The following is a 23809-nucleotide window of genomic DNA, read 5'->3' as shown; positions in this document are numbered from 1 at the left end:
ATTATTTTAATTTTATAGATATCTTTTTTAATGAGATTTTATTTAGTCTGAGGTGTTAAAAATATAATTCCTTTTTTAATATAATTCAGAAATTATTTAATTAGTGACCACTTGGGATCTCTATTAATTCTTTTATGTCGATTTTCATTCATTTTAGAGTTTTTAAATATGCTACAAAAATGGTCTACATTTTAGTAATACATCATGAATATAATTAGGATTTTAGCTTTTATACTATTACTAACTTCCTTAATACTTAATTTTATGACTAGCTATTTCATTTTATTCGAATTTTTGTCATTATTGAATCAAATTTCAATGTTATAATAATTATATATAATATAGACGATTAATAATTGTTAAAAAAATAAACGGTTAATATTTGTGTATTATCTATAATATAACTTAAGAATTTATTCGAATCTTTACTTACAATACTAGTGAAAGCTATTATCGTATAGACATTGTTACAATGTAATAGTCCTTGTTTAAAGTTGTAAAAAGAAAATTATTGTATTCGTTTTATCGTACAATAGAATGATAATGAGAAATGTTTTAGATGATATTTTAGAAAACTGAAGCTGTAAAACAATTTTGTTTTTATTAGTAAACTTGTAAATGTTGGACTGCAGTTTGTAAAAATCTTTGTATAAACGTTTATAAGATATAGTTACAATTATAGTTTGTTTGTAAACTTGTTGAATGTTTCTTATAAGTTTATATTAATTATGTCCATACTGTCATATTAAATACTCTATAAACTTGAAATTTCACATGCGTATTCATAAATGACATTGAATTGCGTATAATTGTTTTATAGAAGTTATTTTTAGTGAAACGTACGATTAGTTCAGGTAAAATTTGTTTTTAAAATTTTCCCGATTTAATATTTTTTTGTCGACAATGTATTCATTTTAGGATAATAATACTTTTACTTTGACAAAGTTTCTATAATTTTCACGAGTAAAAAAGGTGGTAAAACCCACACAATTTCCGATATTACTGTGTAATAATGATTTGAAAAAATTTTCATAATCTTTTTTATTTATTTCAGGTAAGAAACGAAGAAGATATTAATATATATAATTTGTTAGTAAGTAATTAAAGTTACTATTAGTTTTGTAATATTTAATTGACAATAAATACTTTAGTATACTGCTTAAGTTTGTAAATTAAATTTCAGTAGAAATAATTGGCAAAAAATTATTTAAATAATTGAATAATTTTTTAGTCATTGATATTAAAGACTACACGATTAGGCGATAAAATTTTTAAAAATCGGCTTTTGTATTTTATTTTTAGCTAAATTATTATATCTTAAAATCTAATAAAGGAAGAGAAAAAAGTAGAGAATGCTTCAACCATTTCTGTCCGGTTGTGCTGGATTATTACATCCTTGCCATGACGTTTTAATTAAATTTGCGGTTTAGTACGCTAACCAACTAGTATCTTCGAATTGAACAGGGTATAGAATAATTTCTAAATTGTCGGCGTAGAATAAGTTATGGTTTAGGTACGTCAAGTAGAGAATGTTTTTATGCCTTTTAAATAAATACCTAATTTAGTTTATTTAGATTCAAGTATGTTATACTAATATTTATATCACAATAATATTTAGTGTATGCATTTTTTGTTTATTTAATTACATTATTGAGAAGTGAGCTCTCATTTTTGATCTTTGAAATATGTACGAAAAAAAGCCTGATAAATTTAAAATGCGTTCATAAAAAATATAGAGTATTTATATAACAAAATAATGGAAACCAAAATCATTTGTTTAGATAAGGTGTATTTTTCATTATAATATAATTATAATAATGCAACTTGGTTGACAGTACATATTTCTCAATTATTGTTTAAAATATTTTAAATTTTATATATTGTGAATTTTTTTAGTGTTAGTAAAATTAGGCTAAAAAAAAATCCATTTCTGTGAAAAAATCGCGTAAGTCGGATAGTAGACATTTGAAGAAAGGAAATAATATATCATTATTGTAGCAAAGAATAAGAATGTACAGAGTTATTAATTCAACATACCACACTCCCCAATTTTTGTTTAAATAATGATTTTTCATAAAACTGAATTGATTAAAATTTAATTAATTTTTATAAAACATTATCAATGTTAAGTTAATTGTAAAAAAAATTATTAATAAAGGTATTTTAACTTTTAAAAGTTAAATAGAAAACTGTTATTATATTTTTACTATTTAATGTAAATATATCTAAATAAAATGTTGACAGGTTGATAACCAGTATTCTATTATTATTTTTTGATTTTTTATAATATATAGTTATAACAGTGTGTGCAATGTAGATGTGTTTCTATCTGTACATTTTATGAAAAAATCATTACTTAACGAAAAATGGTGGGTAGTATGCTTAATAAATCATTCTGTATAAAATGAGTTTTTATGCTATCTTGTTACTATCAAAAAAAATTTACAGAAAAATCACTAAAAATTTGTATTATTTCGAATTTTTAACTTTGAAGTATTACCATGAAAACGATGAAATTATTTTTTAGTAATTTTCCATTAGTCAGGTATAATTGGCGACTTTTAACAAATTATTAAAATATAAGGAACATCAAATAGAGTATAAAAAAATGAAAAATGTATAAGTAAAATTTTATAGCTTCGTATGTCACCAGTAAAATCGTTAGAATGAAAACCATTGATATTTTATGTTAAATATTGTATTTAATACAATCAAATTTAATTAATATACTTTTAGCTGTATAATAAAAAAAGAAGCTATAATTATATAATACTGTCAATTTAACGATAACTAATTATTATAAGATACTCGGATAATATTTTTGAAATTTACTTTTTACAACGAGTATCTCGTGAGAGTTATACGTCTAATCCTTTTAGTAACTTCCGTTGCTGTAAAATCTTTCATTGTGTCGTAAATATGTTTTTTTTTTGTTGGTCAGGTTTCGAAAGCACCATTAGACCTATAATAAATTTTGAAACTGGCGCATGTATCCTTATGATAGTGTCATCAATTTTGTAGTGGCCTTTATTATTATTTAAAAATGGCTACTCAGGTAAGTGTTTGTTAAAATAAGAATATAATGGTATAAATTTTATAACCATTAACTAGCATGAAATTAGCCCTTCGGCGTTTTAATTTTGTTTTTAAGAAAAATAACTTAAAAACGTTGAAATGAATTAATTAATTTATGACATCGCTGTCACAGTCACGGATTGTTTATTATCAATTATGACTATCAATAGATATAATTTTTATATAGTCAGTTAGTGTATTTATGAACTCACAACAATGTGCCTTACTACCATTGATAAGAACAATGCTGTGTACCTGTCAATATTGATTTTAAAAACCAATTAGCTACCTGTATTTGGAATACCTTGTGTATTATACATGTATACAGTAGCGCTCAAAAGTATTTTGACAAACACGTTAATGGCGATTTAAAAAAAATCTGAACAGGAGCAATAAATCTTATGACTCTGAATTGTGATTAAACGTAAAAAAAGCAAGAAGAAATAAAAAAATGTACTAAAACGTTAGTATAAATATTGGAAATTAGCTTTATAGGAGTTTACCGCGCTCAATAGTATTTTGACAAAAATAGAATCAACAAAAATANAAACCCAAGTGGTTCAAGCGACGTTTTACTGTTGATACATGAAAATTAACACCGTGTGAAATGTTTATATCGCGAGTAATGTCTACAGCTGTAAGGCGGGATTTGCAACTGATCTCCGTCGAATGTCCCTATCGACTCTCTCGGTTGTTTTTCGTGGCCTTTTTGATCTTTGAGCATTCTTTACTAATGTATGGGATGGAAATTGTTGGTTCCATACACTGACAATCTGTCTAAATAGTCCAAAATCTCTTGAAACACTAGCTTGTGAACGGCCACTTTTTAATGCTGCATTAACCGCCTCTTTTAGATCAGTAGAATACTTTTTAACCTTCGGCATTTTGGTTAGAAGGGTCCATGCAATGTATAAAAACGGTGACTAAATACCAAAACAAAGTAATCACAAAATAAAATAGGTGTTAGCTCTAACAAATACACCTGTCAAAATACTTTTGAGCGCTGTATTTTGAAAAAAACAGACTTTTTTACTTATGCCTACGTTGTCAGCTTCTTTTCCAAAGGATAACAGCTGCAGATTGCTGCACTCTTCACTAGAAAATGGTCGGCTACTTACTGTCTTGCAGGTCCATGCCATTTAGTGGTCTAAACTAATTGTCAAAATACTTTTGAGCGCTACTGTATTAACTCAAAAATTTGAAACTTTAAATTCTGATATCTAATAAACGAATAAAGTTATATTAAAATTCAAATGCCATTGACTATTAAATTAAAAACTCAAACATTTTATTAAATTAAAAATATGTGTTAACTAAAGATAACCAAAAAAAAAAAAAATGTTTAAATATATTTATTCTGTAAGTAATTTAGTAGGTTATGATAAAAAAATTACCCTGTATATTAATTATAATATATTAACTCTATATATTAAATTAGTTTATATATATGACTAAGAAATCAACTTTCTTCATTTCATTTTTACTCAAAAATTCCTCTAGTTCTACCCTAAATTGAATAATACTTAAACTACCAAATACATAGAGATAATTTTCTTACTGTTGCAATAAAACAAATTTTATTTCTAATTCGCGCTTAAATAAAAATTTGACGCACAGGAACATCATTTGGGGGTAACAACCTAGAAATTTGTCCCAGTGTAATTTTAGTGAAGATTGAAATCGATCAAACTCTTGCCATATTTTAAGCAAACCCATTTCTCGTAAAAGCTAATTTATAGTAATCTATGAAATGAAGCAAAAATATATTTTATTCAATAAAAAAAAAAAATTTTAATTTCATATTTTATTATTTATTATTTATAATATAAAGGAATTCCCAGTTTAATAGTCTCTCTCTATCTGTCATTATGATTACCTATGTACTAACATTATATCCTAAAATTGTTTATGTGTAATTCATAAACTACGTTTAAAATGAAAATTTTGTTATTTCATGTCTTTGGTTCTGCTTTTAACAACAATAGTGAATAGAGTTTTCACTGAATATTCTTATACAATTAATGCATTATTTGTATAATTTTCTTTATAATTCTAAAAGTTCTATCATAGAAAATTCTTTATTTATTATTGTCCAAATTTATTTTGAAATGTTCTGTCATAGCAATATTTATATTATGCATAGTAAATGCAAGTCGTTAGAAAATTAACCATGAGCGGTTCTGCAAAATGATAGAACGAAATGTAAATTAATATTTGCTCCACTTTGATAAAATCTGAAATGACGCCTTTACTTACAACGTAAAACATTATTACATATTTCTTGTGAAAAGGTATAAGTGCGATTTAAAACAAAAATGTATGTTCATTTAAATTATTTTCAAAAAATTTGTTATAGGTTGATATATTTAAAAACAATTTTATAAACATTACTATATTTTTTAAAACCGAGAAGATCAAACGTCAACTTGCTCCGTTTTCTTCTACACTTAGAAAACAAATAACTTAAAAACTTTATCATCTACAATTCCTTTAATTTTTAAAATTATTTCAAAAATTGTTGTTGTTTTATGATAATCAGCTTTTGGTGGCATATAATCTGATATTATGTATCAACATTGTTACGATATTATCATTTTTAAGAAACTTAAATAACTAAACTTTCAGAATATTGTTAAAACAATTTAACTAATCTATCACGAGTATGTGATACAATGAAATATTTACGGTTCATTTCAAGTAAATTATTTAATTAAGTTGAAATAAGAACAATTTTATACTTTGAAGTAATAGAATAAATCCATTGAAAAATTTTAATTAAATGCCTTTCTATTATGAATCAAAATCAAAATTGTGTATTTATGGGTATACAAATACATAAAATATACAGAATCTGTCAATGTTGATTATTCATATATATTTTATCACTTGATAAGGTTCGTTTACGAAATCAACTCTATTTTAACAACAACAAATATCTTTTATAGAAGAGCACAATAGTAATTTTAAATAAAAACGTATTTTTATATGATGTCTGTTTATATTAAACTACAAAATAGTAACCTTATTATTCTTATTTAATAATTATATTGGTTCCAGTATTTTATTCATACTGCACTCCATAAACTTATTATAATATTTAAATAATTGAGTTGTACTTTTTTTAAGGTTAAATATTTTCTCGTAAATTTTTAACAATGTGTTTAGCTAACAATTTTAGCTGTTGAAGCTTAAAAAAGTAGGAAATTGTATAAGAATTACAATAGTATTTTTACGAAAGGATATAAATCGAACAAGTCAATTAATAACTAATATGCTAAAATTAAATATTTAGATGAGTATTTAAATATTTAATATAACATAATCCTTGATGCAAAATTTATTAATTTCTAAATGATTTTTATGTTTATACGTAGAAAACTTTATGATTTAGATTTTTTTAAAAATATCATTTGGTTAAATAATAATGAGTTAGGATTTAATATAGTTATTTCGGAATAAAATTGTTTGTATTAATTTTATATGTGCGAAAAAAAACGAAATAAATAAACAGGACATCAGAAAAAACTGTTTTTGAGTCAAGAGAGAGACGTTTAGAGGGTGTGAGAGTACTTTGTTTTCAAAACAAACTGTTGCTTTTATACCTGAAAATCCGCCAGAAACAGCAAGCACTAACTATGTATATAACTAAAATCTAGATAGCATAACATGCATATTTTTTATTTTTAAGCGTTGCCACTCAAAAATGTTAAAACCATTTTAAAGTTTATCAAACGCTGCACTTAAGTATGTTGAGGTGCTTTGGTTGTTATTGTAATGTATATAATTCTCGTATGAAGATAAAATAGCTTCAATGTTTTAAATCCATAAAAAAAATCTGGTTCCCATTTTGTACTGGTAGCTTTTTGAAGCTTTTGTACTGGTTAAAAAGCTATTTGTTAAACGTGAATTTCTGTGTATAAGTTGTAGGCTTAAGTGATTTATCTTTTATCCTTAACTCTTTAAACTTTGAAAATTATGGTAGGTAAAAGTAGTTATTTTCCTTGTGCTTACGATAGAAAACGGAACCGTACGCTAACCCAAAATATGTGATTTAATTTTGACGTCTGCGTGTCATGCTTAATTTTGCTAGTTTTCCGGCGAAAGGATTTCCTTTGATAATTATCTTAATTAATCAGTAGCAGTACCATTTTAGATATTCTTGACCGTCACTAAAATATAATTAGGGCACAGATAATAGATCACTGAATATTATAATTGGCTACTTGAAATTTCAGTTACTTAATGTTATTTGGTTGTGTAGTATTTAAATATTTTATCAAGGGAGAATTTGAATTGATGTGCCATTAATATTATCATAAGCATACTTGAGGATATATTACTTATTATACTTTCTTAAAAAAATATAAGTAAGACTTAGAATCTTCTAGCGTTTCAGGTTGGTTATTTTCATATAATAGACCTTTCATGAAATAATTTTCAGTTATTCATTTACACAATGTATTTTATCGCCATAAAAGAGTAAGGTGTATACGCTGTTATGTTAGTTGCATAGAAAGACCTTATCTATTTACCAAAGCCACTTAATTTAACTCAACGTTGATAAAAATTCATAGTTGACGAAACTGAAAGTTTTTCAATAATGAGAACACATTAAAAACTTAAAATAGGGATAGAATTACAATCTTCAAATCGAGTCAGTTCTGAAAGAAATATTTTTTTTTGTAAAAATTTTCATAACATTCAAAATGCTTGTAAGCAATTCATATATAAATCAAAGTCTAATCCAATGTGTAATGAATGAAAATTTAAAACTCAAACAGCTTTTTTTACAATCTATCTTTCGTCAAAGTAGTTAAACAAAGTATTGTATGTGATGAAATATTAGACTAAAATTAACTTAAAAATTGTTATGATTTCTGAATTGGCATCATTAGTTAAAAAATCCTTAACCCACTACTCGATTGTCACCGTTGATGATTTATAATGTGTTTGTTTTGTTCTACATAATACATCGTACAAGTAGTAACGAGTAAATTTCAACTGGACCTTTGCCAGACTGGTAGTTGGATAACTATCGGCTCTTTGATATAAGTATCGCTGAGTGACTGGACTACATACAACTATATGATTTAAGGATTAATACATGTGTATCGAAATCTCCATTTTTTTTACTGTCCCTAGTGAATAAAACTTTTAAAATAAATAGAAATAATAAAGATAAATAAGAAAAACCACAAAAAAAAAAGTTTTGTTTTCATAATATTGATCATCAAATATGTGCTTTTAAAACATAATTAATAGGTAGCAAAGTGTTTTTTTTATTACAATTTATAAAAGTTTGCATATTTTAAACTATGGATATCTAAGTCAATTTTTTTTAACAACAAGCAAAATCAAATACTTTTGCTACAGTCTCCTGAGAATAATTTAAATCAGAAACTTATTTGGCTATTTTTTCAGTAAAAAATGGAATGATATTATACCATTACGATTTTCGTGGCTGAATTTCGATTTAAGCTTTCTTATAAAATATAAATCACGAAGAACACTAGAATATTATAATTACTATTACAAATAAATTGTTTAATTTATTCTACAGCGTGATCGGTTTATCGTAAACCACTCGAAATGTGATACCACTATACGTAATAATGGATGATCCTATAAAGCTAATTATTAGTTAATAAATCAAGAAATATGTGTAACAAAATAAACTAGTTTTTTTTTCAAAATTGTATTTATTTTAAGAGTATTCGAGTGGTTTATGATATACCGACCACATTGTATAGTTGTATAAAATTGTATTTTTTCGATAAATTGAAAATTTGTCTACAATTTATACTAAAATATTTTCTTCAAAAATGATTATAATAATAATAATAATTTAATAATTTAATAATAATAATATAATAATTTTTTTACAATACAATATATTTTATTGTACAGTGTGATTTTTTAAGAATGATACCATTCATTTCTTCATTAAATAATTATTTTTTTTATAAGAATATACAAATTGAAATTTGATTTATTTTATAGACCATATATTATTATATTTATTTATTTTTACAGGCAAAACTAAATATCAAGATTGTTGTAACAAAACATGATTTCTTAGGATATATTTTAGGGGTATTTAATTTTTCGAAAATTAAATGAGAACTTATTATTTTATATACGGTTATAAAATTATAGCCATTTTCATGGTTAGTTCATAGAAAAGGTTTTATAGTTTTATTTTAACTACAATACTGCAAAATAATAAGTTTGAATTAATACTTTCAGAATTTTCGTTTGAGTATAAAACATTCACAGTAGCAACTTTATATTTGGAAACGTCTACAGAAAAATAATTAAAAGTTTATCCTACAAAATGCGTTTTACTTGCTAGGTTTGCTTTTCGCGGAAACTACACTCAAGCACGTTTGTACACTACATGAACTAAGGTGTATTAAAAGGCTTACTACACGTCGTACCGGAACTAAGCATTTGTGCTTACAACTACCAACGTGAAATTAGAAATCTAAGAGCAAAACTATGTGGCTTATTCAAGTAAAGGTATCGAACATTTTTCAGTTTTTAATGCTTTAATTTTCCAATTAAGATTCTAATATAATAAAATTTTTATGACTAAAAACGATAAAATAGTGAATAAGTTCAGCTGATACCAAATCAAAGAAACTATTAGCTTTAAATTTTAATAATAACGTTATGTACAGAATAGACTGATTAGCTTGACGTTTGTGGTGGTCAACCTCCATAAAAGTTAAAAGACCTCTAAAGCATTTTCAACAACACAGATTAAAGTTAAGATAATCTTGACAAAGCACTTCCATTAGCCTCTAATATTCTCTTTTGTAAGTAATTTTTACTTTTTACATGATTGAACAATTTTGTATTGTACACGTACTCGAGTCCATGAAAATACTTTACAATTATAATGAAATACTTAGCATGAAAAATATAACTACTTAAATGACGTGACGTTTTTTTCTTCTTTTAAATATTAAACAATGATGTCGATAGAATAAAAATTTTAAAAAGATAATTTTACAAAGTTATACTTTTAATTTTACTATGATGTGTTTTTATATTTTTAACTTTATAAATCTATAACTTTTTGAAAAATGTATGGTTCATTGTAATTTTTTTAAGACAAGTACTATTTATATATTTCTTTTATGCGACATATATATTTTTTTAATTGGACCATTTCCCTTAATACAGGAGGGGTTTAAAATTTAAAAATGCATATAGAAAGTAGAACTTTTTTAACTTAATTTTTGAAAATGTTCCGAAAAACCTCACACTTTTATATATATCTTAAATTATAGTTTATGTAATATACTTAATTATGGAAAAAAAAATAATTCGGACTTTATATTGTTTTTATGGTGAAAACGGTCATCAGAGTTAATAAAAAATACAATTTTCGTAAAAAAATTAGTTTTTATATTTTTATTTCATATAAATTTATAGCTTACCAAATTTACATACGGAAAATTATAAACTCGTTACAAAAATATTTCATAGTATTACGTCGAAATTAAAAAAAAATAAAAATAACTTTAATTTTAATTTTAAATAAAAAAATATAAATGGTGCTAAATAGAAATAAAAATTGTCTACAAATCAAAATATTTGATCGTTATAAAATGACAGAGTTTAGCTGGCTACTTTTGTTGACCATTTTCATAAATAATATAAAAAATGAAAATGATGAATGCGGTAGGGTTAACAAAAGGGTTGATAGCCGTTCATTGTTGTAAAAATTTAACATGAAACTTTCTAAGTAAAAGCATATAGAACCATATTTATTGATTTATGTTTACTATATTTTTTAAATATTACAAATCCAAAACAATAACCACGTTTGGTTTGATTAAAAAATATTTAATATCTAAATATTATGTTCTTATGTTTCAGTTTTATATCTGAAAAAATTTGTTTATTTAATTTAAAAGTTCTTATTAATTATTAATTCACGTGTATGTTCAAATATTTAACTATGACTCAGTATAAAAACTTTTTCTCGAGTAATATAGAAAGCTTTAGAAAACAATTCAATGTGTTGTTGATTGATTCTAGGATTGCTTTGGGCTTGGCTCGAGGCTTGAAAAGTTACTCGGATATGTATTTACCTAATTTCAATTACTTTGAAAACTTAAAATAGCTAATAAATAAGAATGAGAATACCGTTGTTTCTTAAATCAACTTTTCGTTTTTTAATCTTAATAATTAAACTTACAATATTTAGTCCGTGAAATTTTTGAAACAAGATTTGTGTAATAACATTATCACGCAGTTATTAAATACATAAGATATTTTTTTAAACAAAATTTAAAAGAAAATACTGAAAATTTATTATAATAAAATTCAAGATTCTTTATTTTATCTACAATCTTATGTTAAAATAATTATTTTAAAGTTATTTAATTAATTTCTTTTTACAAAAAAAAAAAAAAATTGACTAATATAAAATTTAACTTGATTCTATTTTATTTTAGTTAACTACGTCAAGCCGTCTAAAATAAAACAATAATTATTCTTAACACTCTTTTTAATCATAATTATTCATCAATGTGTTTCTTCAGTTTTTTAATATGATCATTTCAAACAAGATAAACAATTTTATTCTTTAGTTTTGCTAAACTAATACACTATCTAACTTGTTGAAACTGACAGGACAAAAGCAAAAACTTTTAAAACATAAACACTCTTTCTATGAAGATACATTTTATTTCATAAAGTATGTTTGTTTATACTTTATCAAGAATAAATTATCACCCAACTGTAGTTTTTCCCTCGGTCATTTGTTCAAAGATAAATTGTGTTTTCCAAGTTATTATGAAGTATTATTTGCTTTAAATAATATACAGTATGTCCCACAAAGTTTTCACATCTCTTATAACTTTTGATCTAATTATAATTTCGTTAAAATTATTATTTTTTTAATATTATTGAATTATTAGATTACATCCAAAGTATTTTGGATGTATATATTTTTAAATATATTTTGTATTATTTACCACTAAAAAAAAAAAATAAATAAATCGTTTTTAATTCAAAATAGCCATTATACCTACAAAGTATTTTGATGTGTCGATTATATTTTAGGTAGATGTTAATATTTGTTAATGTTTGTAACTTATCAAGTTACAAACATTTTAACACATAGAGGGTATGGAACGCAAGTGGAGTACACCAGTACTAGCTGCCTTTGTTTGTGCATATATCTGTTCTAAGAACTAAAATGCTTGTAAAAAATGAGTACTTAACCTAAAGTTGTTATCAGTCTATCAAAATTTATCAAGGTTAAGACTAAAAAATAGCTTTTTCAAAATTATGAAATTGCAAAACTATAATTTAGAAACCAAATTCTATTTTAGTCAAATATGCAAAAAAATCGTTTATTTGCCCAATTTTTACAGAGTGATTGATTTTATCATTGACCACTATATTTCTATTTAGATAATAAAAATGTTAAAACGAATTTTTTTATTTGTTGAATAGTATTTATTTTTTGATATCAACGTTTGATAACAATATTTTAATCAGTATCTCAGAAATCATGAACATTTTTATATCTGAGTGTGATGAGGAATGAGACAACTGTTGGAGGATGATAATAATAACATAACCAATACTTCACTCTCAATCTAAAAAAAATTTTAAATTTTAATATATCAAAAAGTAATTATACAAAATAAGTTATCGACCAGTCAAACTTTTATATAGACTATACTCAATTTAAAAGTAAAAATATAATAAAGTTTTAAATTTAACTCATTACCTATATAAAGGGAGTGAGAGTATAATAAATCACACCGTATGTTTAAGTATTGATAACATTCAAAATATTGATTCAAAAAATTATTATCAACCAGTCATTTTCATATTTGGATAATTTTTTGCTTATTGTATAAGTAAGTTAAATAAATACGTTTAGTAAGGATAGACCTAAAACATATTTAATTACTCATAATCAGAAAATGATTAATTTTTTAGGAGAAATTTAGTGGATAACAATAAATCAATCACTTTTTGATTGATGCTTATTGAAATAAATGAAATACACTTTCATTTATGTATTAGTTATTAAAATTTCATAAATTATAAAGCAGTGTCTAGATTCATTCATGAAGAATAAATACAATAAAATTTAGTAATAAATAAAATAAAAAAAGTTAAATTTGTAACTTAATGTATGACGCTTGATAATAATGAAGTCAAATAGGTTAGGCGAGGTTGTTTAATATACTATAGAATATTTCATTATAATTTCAAACTAATATTTACTGTTTTTAATAGGCTAATTAAACTTTGCATTAATTGGAACGATTTACAACCACTGGTTAAGCTTTATATAAATAACACTATCATATTATTGTTATTATGATATATGAATTTTATATGGTAATAACATTTCTAATGACAAGGTTAAAAGCTAAAATGATTCCATTAACTAAATCCCAAACTTGCATAACGGTTTTAAATATAATTTAAAATATTTCACATACATTGTAGTTAAATTAACACGAAATTTGTTTGGAATAAATTGCATAACACGATCCAATCTTAAAAGAGGTATTGAATAGAATCAAAATAACAACTAATAAAATATTTTAAATTATATTTAATTTGTTTTTTGCTTAGATTTAGTTATTAAAGAAGACTCATCATATTGTTCAAAAATTACATAACGTGAATATTTGAACTGCAAATGTTGATTTACTCAAATAATATCAAATTATACATATTGAAATCAAGTATATTACACTTTAGAAATCATGTAAAAAAATTTGCACAAGTATTTTCGTCTACAAATTTCCTATTTACAAAATATATGAGCTGTATCTATAAATTTGCTTTGACGCAAAGAGAAAGTTAGTACTTTATACTTAAGAAAAACAGGCGATCCTTTTTACTAAGATTAAAAAACTTTTACTTTTAAAAATTAGATGTTTACTTTTATCTAAGTTTTTTATAGACCAACTTCTTGTACGCGAGATAATGTGAATGAATGATTAGTAATATGAGATAAAAAATCAGTTCAACTTTATTAAATGATATTATAAATATTATTAGAGAAAAGATTATATATTTATTAGACTACAACTAGTTATAGTAAAAATTATTTTTGTTATTTTTTAAAAATTTTAACAAAACACATATATAATTACATATTAATTAAGTTTTTATTTATTTTCGTTAGTCTAATATTTTATTTTTCAATAGATTTGTCAGATTTGTCTTAACAAACATTTTAATGAATTTGATGCGAATCTTAAACAAACAAAGCTAATTATACGGTTCGTCGTAAATTTAAGTTATTCAGCAAATAAGTTAACGCCGTAAACATTTTTATTGTTTTTCTCTCCATCGATCTTTCAGTACTACTAATAAAATATAACGTTCTATTAAATACTTTTGAAGATTAGCAGTCAACGGGTTTTGTTACTGTCAATAAACTTTAATTACTTAAATGTCATTAATTGTTCAATAAAAGATGAATTATCGGCTTGAAATTGAAACAAGTAAAATATAATAAAACTTATTGATTTTCTTACGAATTTTACGTTTCGTTGTTTTTATTGTTTGACATAGAGTGTTTTTTTTATAGATTAGAATATAGATAATTTTTTTAACTTTACCGTCAAGCAAGGGGTAAAGTTTTGAAAATTATTTTTTAATTAATAATTGACTATTTACATTTTCTATGATATTTTCTTTATCGTAATTCCAAATTGTTTTTTATTTATAATTGAGCCGTAGAAAAAAAAACACAGTTCATGGATATTACTCATAGTGAGTGTTATAGGTAATGTGAAAATAAAAGAGACAGGTAATACTGTATTATAAATAGGATTTTTTTGGCACGCGAAGAACTGAGCCATATTATGGTTTTTTACAAAATACTAGGAGAGTAAATTGTTGTTGTCCAGCTAAAAATTTTAAATGTATGTTTAATGAACTTTTAAATTATTAAACCACCTTTAAGAGTATTTTGATCCTCTAAGATTTCTGAGGGTGTAGTTCAGTTTGTCTACCAGTGCACTAGTATAAAAGTTGTTTCAGACACCAAAATAAAAATTTAGTCATTACAATTACATTTATATGTATAAAAATATTAATATTTTGGGGTACGATCGTCATCGGGACAAACGTTTTATAGAAATTTAATGATTCGGTATATCGTAATATTGAATGTAACATAATTTGAAAATATTTTTTTTAAGAATTTAAAATTTAACGCTACTATTATATTTGTTAATATAATTTTTATATTGTTATTTATACTTTTTATTTAAATTTCAAAACATTTTTTAGATAATTCAAAGACTGGTGTTATATATTTATGAAAATCTCAAGATTTCTACTTAATTGTTAATTTCGGATTGCTACTAATGTTACCATTATTTATGCTTATGACAGTTATCCATCAATGAGTCAAAATTAATTTACACAGTTTTGCAAAGAATTATTCCTTAAAACTTTCCTTAACATATTATTTGATATGAAAAAAATAAAGCATGTATAGTTGTCTAAAATAAATTATAAAATTTTTACCCCATACAATTTTAAAACGCATTAAGTTTTTAAAACGTATTACGCTTATAGTGCTTCATAAGTTTACGTGAAGTATCTTAGGATTAACAGATGTTTGATTAGTCACTAAAGTATTTAAGCGGCGATACTTATGGTGAACATTATTTTAGCGAATATACTAGTCATCTACATAATTAATTTTACTTCCATAATAATGAGCATAGTAAAATGTATAAAACGTTGCTACCATCTTCTCGTTTTATTCTAATATCCGCCGGCAGTACGAAGATTAAGCATTTTGGTTAACTGATAAGCCAAAAAACATAAAAAGTAACTTCAAGTAAATACGTTATCTTCCTTAATAGTTGTTTTAAAATGTTATAATATATTTATCTGATGTTCAATAATCATTTAAAAAGTATATTAAATTAATAGAATACTTTTATAATTCATAATTTTGCTAAAATAATATAATATAATTTAGTTGACTTTAGTTTAAATTGTGATTAAAAATTGCATGAAAATATTTCCACAATTATTTTTAGGTATTTTCACACATCTAAAATTTAAACGTCAAGTTACTTTGATTGATGGAATACATTTTTTATGAAATATTTTTTCACATCACACAAAATATAAAAGTTGTTATAAATATCATATTTCAAGAATAACATTTTCTTGTATTGGAAAATTTTACTTTAAAGTCGTATTATATTTCTTTATTTAATAGCTCTAGTAGAAATTAAAAATAACTAATTCAAAGCTGAAGAAAAAATAATTTATTTAGACTCCAGTCTATCTATTATTTTCTTATCGATCGATCAATGTAAAGAGTTAACTATTGAAATATGGTGTTTTTCGAATCTAACGATAAATTTTCTGCTTATACACTAACACTCTTATAACACTAAAAAAAGTATCTGATGCCCCTAATTAATTGTAAAAGTCGTTATATATTTTTGAATCTTAAATGTTTTATTCTAATTCTTTAGGTTTGGCTTAAATAGAATCATTGTATTTTTAAGTAATAATGCTTATGTATAATGTAATACATTTTATACGAAAACACTAAATTCCGTAGAATTAAGTATGAATTTTTGAATATAAGATTAAAAAAAAAACCAAATGGTTTTGATAACTTCAACATAATGCTTTATTAAAATATAATTAAGTATACTGGTAGATATGTACCATATAGTATAAATAAGCTGAGTAAGATATGTATTATTAGTAATTATGTGTAATACTCGTATATACTAAAAAGTTTTTAATATCCTTGTGTTAAACAAAATTATAATTATAATTATAATACTCAAATATATTAAGTACAGTAAGATATTATTTTAGTTTATTGTGGATTTATAAATATTTTAAATATGAATAGTGTTTGCTTTTTAAGCTAATATTTTAATACCTATTTATTAACCAGCTGGTGTAAAACATTAGTACTAAATACGTACAATTAAACAAAATATCGTTTAATTTTTAGTAACAAAATACTTTTAATAACATAAAAATAATGTTAATATTATAACTAAACGCTATAAAAAGGGTATTTCATGTGCCTTTTGTTTTCCTTATAAAAAAAATGGCTCTACAAAACCTCCAACATGCGTTTTCTATGCTACCGTTATCTTGTAAGCTTGTTGTTCGTTTAAAATTTCACTGTATTATACTTCAACAACAAATAATTCCAACGATTACTTATTACTTCATACTTTTGAACTAAATAATTTATTTAAAATAGATTAATATAGTTTTTTATTTATACAATGTTCAACAATCAAATAATAATAATAATTTTTACTCACCCATTGTGTGCTAAAAAAATTTAATAATATATTTTTTATATAAAATTATACATTTTTAATATATAAAGCCATGAAATTATAATTTATTTTACTCACTTTGTTTATTTTTTACGACTTCTTAATATTATAATGACGTAAAACTCATGGTGTACTACTCAGAATTTATTGCATTACACAGTACCGCCAGGCAAAATTGGCATCTTTCCTTTTATACGATTGATCGCTTGGGATTTTAGCCAGATCCTATTACTATACTTGAGTGATCGTTTTAGTCTGATAAAAATTATTGTTTCTTGTGTAAATAGTTTGATGAAATAGCAGTGATTACCTAAGACATAAAAATTAATATGAAAATAAAAACAATATTGAAATAATTATTTCTTACAATAAACTTGATATTCACTAAGGTTAATAAAAATAAATACAATTTGAATCTGTATATTTAATTGTAAAAATTGTTATTTAACGAAAAAATGAGGGTTAGTATTTTTAACAAATCACACAGTATATTACTTAAAAATCAAAATTAAATAAATGAATCTTCAATCTGAGTCATCGAGAATTTAATGAATTTTACCACAATATCATATGATTAATTGGTTTTTAAACATTGGCTATTAAATTTCTCTTAAAATAATATTTTTTTGTGAGTTGTTGGACTTTTGGACTAGTATTTGAAAAGTTACAATATTTTTATAACTAGACGAGAAGAAGAGTGAGGCCAAGAAATGTCTATTGATAAAATAGTAGCACTTACTCCTCATCTCCAGTAATTACTTTAAATTGTTAATAGCTTCTCAAATATTGGTTCAAAATATGTTATCGACCAGTAATTTTTTAACTACAATATTTCAAATTTTATAAATTAGTTAAATATGTATGTATGTTGCCTTACAAAAATAATTTAATAGACAACCCTTTAAGTTATAAGAGATGATTCTGAAAAGTAATTATTAGCTGATAAATGAAAAAATATAAATGTGACTAAAAGAAATAATAAAATTCGAAAGAATTTCAAATTTTAGATTTATTTTAAGTTTTAGGAAATATTTCTATACTATAAGTATACAAAATTTAGAATCTTTAAATTTTTTTAGTTACAAAAATTTCAATGTTTTTTATCTTTAGTTTACAACTATACATATTCTTTAGCACTGGACTATAGAATTATCGATAATTATATTTGAAAAAATTATCTTAAAGGTAGGTACGTGCTTTTAATTTTTTTATGGTAACTCCAAAGGAAATTATATAAGTACACTCCTCAATTCCAATTATTACTTTAAATTGTTAATAACTTTTGAAATACTAGTCTAAAAGTTTTTATCGACTAGTCATTTTTTTAGGTAGATCATTTTATAATTTATAAGTTAGTTAAATATGTATGTTTCCATACAAAAAGAAAGTTGACACTCTTATCAGACATAGGGGATGATATAGAAATATTTTATAATAGATAAATGGTATTACATATGTAACTAATAAGATCCAAAAAAGAATTTAAAAAAAAATATTATTTTAAGAAAAAATGAGAGGCTAGTGTTATAAAAATACCTTGTATTGTTATCATAAATCATGTGTTGTTAACACTGTCTACTATCCCAGGATATAAGTTATATCCAATAAATATTTTAAAAAGTAAAAACTTCCTAACATACTGAACAGCAATATTGTTTCAAAATATCTAAAACTGTAATGTAATGGAATAGAAGAGAAGTTAATGAAAAAGTTAGATCAAGGATCAGATGATTGAAATTTTGATAACGTATATAAATAATGATAATAATTTGATAAGATATAAATAACTTTTATTACCAGTTTTTTTCATAAATAACAAAAACAACAAAGATTATGAAAATATCAACAAAAAATAACTTTTCTGCTTTGCATTGAAACTAAAACTGATAAGATGAAGAAAAAAAAAACAAAGAAAATAATAATATAAAGAAAAATAATAATACAAGTAGTAAATAAACAAATCCGTCAGTATAGTTCCAACTTCGTGCAAGTAACTATCACTCTGAATATATAATCTACAATGAATCGCATATACATGTACTATATGTATAAAATTTATATTTATATTTAATATATATATTTTTAATAACTCAAACATATTTTTATCATAAATTAAATTATTATTTTTCGATTGACCATATTAAACTGTTTTTAATTTTGTAGTTTTTTCCTTCTTCTATTTTTCTTATTTTTTCTTGTCTTCATGCCACCTATTTGAAGTCAGCCACCCTTATCTTAAACTTCCACTTAACACGATCTCCTACATCATCTACGCAAACGTCAGTCGTAATCGTATCACTTCAATAACATCCTTTTATTACTTTTTTGGTCTTCCTTTACCCCTTCATCCTTCAACATTCATTTCCAAAACTGTTCTTCCAGCTTCTAGTTCCTCTCTCTTCATAATATGACCAAACTATCTAAGTCTATTTTGTCTCATCTTACTCACTAATGGCGATACATCTATATTCCCTCTTTTATGTTCATTTCTTATCTTATCTTCTATAGTCACTCCTCTTTTCCGTCTAAGAATTCTCATCTCTGCTATACTCATTCTGTATCTTTGAATAAAAATATTTTTTTTTCTATAGATAATTTTTTTGGTAAAGTTTGACTCTTAGAGAATGTCTTGAATATTTGTATGATATTGTTGGTATGCCTGGAAATTTTAAGAGCATTTCGTGTACGTAATGCACTAGATCAATATGTTATAAATAAATTATATTTTTAAGTGTATTTAATTGAGCTCTTGTATTATCAATAAAAATATTTTTTATACCCATTTTTTTTATGACTTAAGTATCTTAAAATCTTATATTGCACACTTTTTTATACCATGTAATCGACTAATCTGAAACCAAACTTAAATTGCACAGTTTGTACTTTTAGAAAATCTGCCATCTGCTATATCACTCGTATTAATGCAGCTATTATAATACATTTCTGTGAACGTTGGTGGTATAATCTCTTAATGTTTTATACAAATTTAATTTAAAAACTTTTTAGTGAATAAAATGTTGCCACTTGTTTCACAGTTGTCGCTCCATTGACTAATTTAAAATAATTTTAGCACTTTGTTTTTCAATTAGTATTATAAATCGATTTGCAAAAAAAAATTTCAAAACTTTTTTTCTGCATTTAAAATTTTTAAAAATACTAGTCTCAATGAAATTTAAATCGGCAATACTGGTAACAGCAAAATTTTTTAAATAGTATTAAAAAGCTTATTATTAAGTCGTGAAACACCATTGACGCATTAAAAGAAAAAAATTTCAACTTCATTTTTGGAAATGTCCGGGAATGTCTGACAGTTTTTAACCTACATTTTATTAAAGCTTTTGAAGTGAACTACAATATTAAAAAAAAACCCATCTCACAATTGATTTACTATGTGAAAATGGCCGTCAAAGTAGTAAAACTATCCAAAATCTCAAATTGTAGGAATTATTTGACAAATCCAAATATCGTACATTTTTTGGTAAAAATGGATGATTTTAAAATATTTTGCAATCAACATTACATCTACATCATAAAAATCATAAAATTCCCTACCTGTAGGGACTTCACAACAGATTGATAAAATAACTAATTATTTTGTGTATAAATATTAAATTCAGCTATTAAGGCATGAAAATGTGTATAAAATCGTTTATTACACAAAATGGTTCATTATGAATTTTTGTTTATTGTTTTGTTAATAAATATCAATTAAAATTATAAGGAAGTGCTTTATCATAAGACATTCACAACACCTTGTGGTTTTTAGTTTTATAAAATATATTGTGTAAAAGTTTATGAAATATGATAAAAATAATATTTGGCAAATATTAAAATTCTTAGTATTGCTGAATATACTGGTTAATTATCAAAATATCTAGATCTTTATTGTCTATAAAATAAAAAATGGATATTGGATAATATTAAGATAACCATTTATAAAGTCATCTAGCTATAATAAAAGCTAATGTTATTCTACTTACATAACATATTTAAATAATTATCCTAATAGCATTTTATTTCAAATAATATTATACTAATATTTTTATAATGTCCTTATAAATAATGTTATAATAGTATTATAATAATAACATTATTTTTTTAAATTACTATTGCTATTGTAGTGTTGAAATAATCTAAATATATTTAGATTTCTTCGACAATGTTAATGACTATACCAAAAAACGAAAAATTTTTTTGGGAAATATCCATAACATTTTTTAATATTAGCCAACAATTGAAAATTAATTTAAAATAATTTTTAAAGGTTATTAAATTTTTTATCTTAGTTACCGACGCCAAAAAAAAAAAATATATTTATTTCAATACAATTACATTATAAAAGTTTTGTTCAAAATTTCTCCTGTGTAATGTACAATTTAGATTTTAATTTAGCATTTTAAAATAAGAGCTGCTATAGTTTTATTACTAGATTTTAGTTTGACTGTTTAAACAGAACGATATTGTTAAATTTGTTTCAAGTAAAAAATCATTGTTAAAAACGTTTAAATGAGTATTATTTTGACACCGTGTCTTGATTTATAATACTTGTTTCATTAAATGACACAAGATTTCATTTCCGTATTAAGTTGAGATAAATTAATGATTAATGAAGCTAATGTAACCTGAGAAACTATAACTTATAATATGATTTTTGCTTTTTACAAAGCAAAGTCTATAAAACTTTAAACTTTTATAAATAAATATTTCTTAAAAAATCATGTTTAGAAATTATTCACCTCTGTTATTACATAAATATTCTACGAGGAATATAATTATACGTGAGTTAATATATCATCTTCTCAAAAAATACTTTTGTGTTAAGTTTTTTGACATAATAAATAATAAATTATATTATACTTATACAATCATTATAGTTATTTCAAAATAGAAAATTTGTAATATAGTACTTAGTACTCATAGTGGCGTATCTAGAAGATCTAAGAGAATTTAGTCGTTCTTTATGGAATTCTATTTATCTATATTTTAAATAAATGTTATCAATATCTCTTTGATGTTGGTCATTTCATAATTTTTGTGTACATAATTGATTATACTATAGTGTGATCGAATTTAATGTCACTATAAATTTTGCTTTGCTTTATGACTATTGAAAATTGTCTGTTCCATATCTAACAATAATCAAAAACTACCACTGTACCAATGTTTTTTAACTGTTAAGTCAATCGATAAGTCATGTTGATAAATGGTAGCATTAATACTCGTTAAATTATATATTACATCCAAGCCATGTTCAAGTATTAATGAGAAAACATATATACTCCCTTGAATACTGTAAGCAAAATATATTAAATAGTTTATCAAGAAGAAATGAAATATAAATTTATTTATTATTATATTACTTAGTGATAACTTAAAAATTATAAATAATAAGAACTTTTGTATCAAAATATTAAGATATCTAATTTTGGTATATTTAATCGTGTTTCTAAAATTTAAAATCTGGATAATTTAATGATTTATATCAACACAAAATTTAATTTATTAAAAAAGACTATATAAAAAAAAAAAAATCAAACTAATTAAAAATTCATCAGTTATAATAATAATAATAATAAATTATTTTTTTGAACATACTTTTTTCACAAAATATAGCTTAAATAATTATTTTTTTTAACGATTATTTAAAATTTCTATAAATTATTAAATTTACATGAAACCCACTTTATATTTTAATGTAATTTAAAAATATTTGGTTGCTTAAGAGAAAACCATACAACTTTTTATATTATTTTTATTTAGTATAAAAGCTCCAAATACTTATGTTCAAAGTATTCCTGAAATGGTTAATATCAAATATGTATACATATAATTTATTACCAAAAGTTTAATAAGTTAAATATTTAATTTCATATATAAGAAATTTCTATTCACACGTAGAAAAGTGCAAAATAATAATTGACATTTATTTTATTTGTAGGATTTTGAAATTGTATTTCGTGGTAGTTAAGTTTAATGTAAAACTCAAAAGCGTATCAATTGAAATAAAGTTTTATTTGAATGTAAAGCGTCATTGAGTTTTTAGTAAAAGTATAAACTTTTTTAATGGCACCTGTTTTTTTTAAATACAAAGATATTGTTGATAACAAATAATTATCTAACTTCTCTTCCTTTTTTAAGGTTACGTTAAATTTAATCATTCATCGTTTGTGTAATTTAAGTATAAGTTACCTGGTATTTAAATAATGAATATTTTTTATGTACAATTTCAGGTTTTTATTACTGTTATAGAAGGTTGGGTTGAGTTTCAGACCTATAACTTTTGATACAATAATTATTTTGTTGAAATTTTTAGCTTCGATGCGAAGCGGAGAAGGTATTAATTTTACTATGATGTGTTTTTTTTTTTTTTTTTTTTTTTTTTTTTTTTTTTGTTT

General features: G+C 23.4%; 1 protein-coding gene across 3 annotated transcripts in view; it reads left to right on the top strand.

The window, feature by feature from the left end:
- LOC126894953 (5-hydroxytryptamine receptor 1-like) overlaps positions 1–23809 on the top strand; it is a 136799-nt gene that overhangs the window by 56038 nt on the left and 56952 nt on the right. The window contains exon 2 of one of the 3 annotated variants that reach the window (XM_050666330.1): positions 9428–9594. The exons of the other annotated variants lie outside the window; for them this stretch is intronic. The gene's annotated coding sequence lies outside the window, so the exon portion shown is untranslated. The remainder of the gene's footprint in view (positions 1–9427; positions 9595–23809) is intronic. 3 annotated transcript variants of the gene reach the window in all.

This window comes from Daktulosphaira vitifoliae, unplaced genomic scaffold (genome assembly GCF_025091365.1).
Source record: "Daktulosphaira vitifoliae isolate Bord-2020 unplaced genomic scaffold, ASM2509136v1 Scaffold_1, whole genome shotgun sequence".
In the NCBI taxonomy this organism is placed as follows: domain Eukaryota; kingdom Metazoa; phylum Arthropoda; class Insecta; order Hemiptera; family Phylloxeridae; genus Daktulosphaira; species Daktulosphaira vitifoliae.
This window is presented reverse-complemented; position numbering and strand designations above follow the sequence as displayed.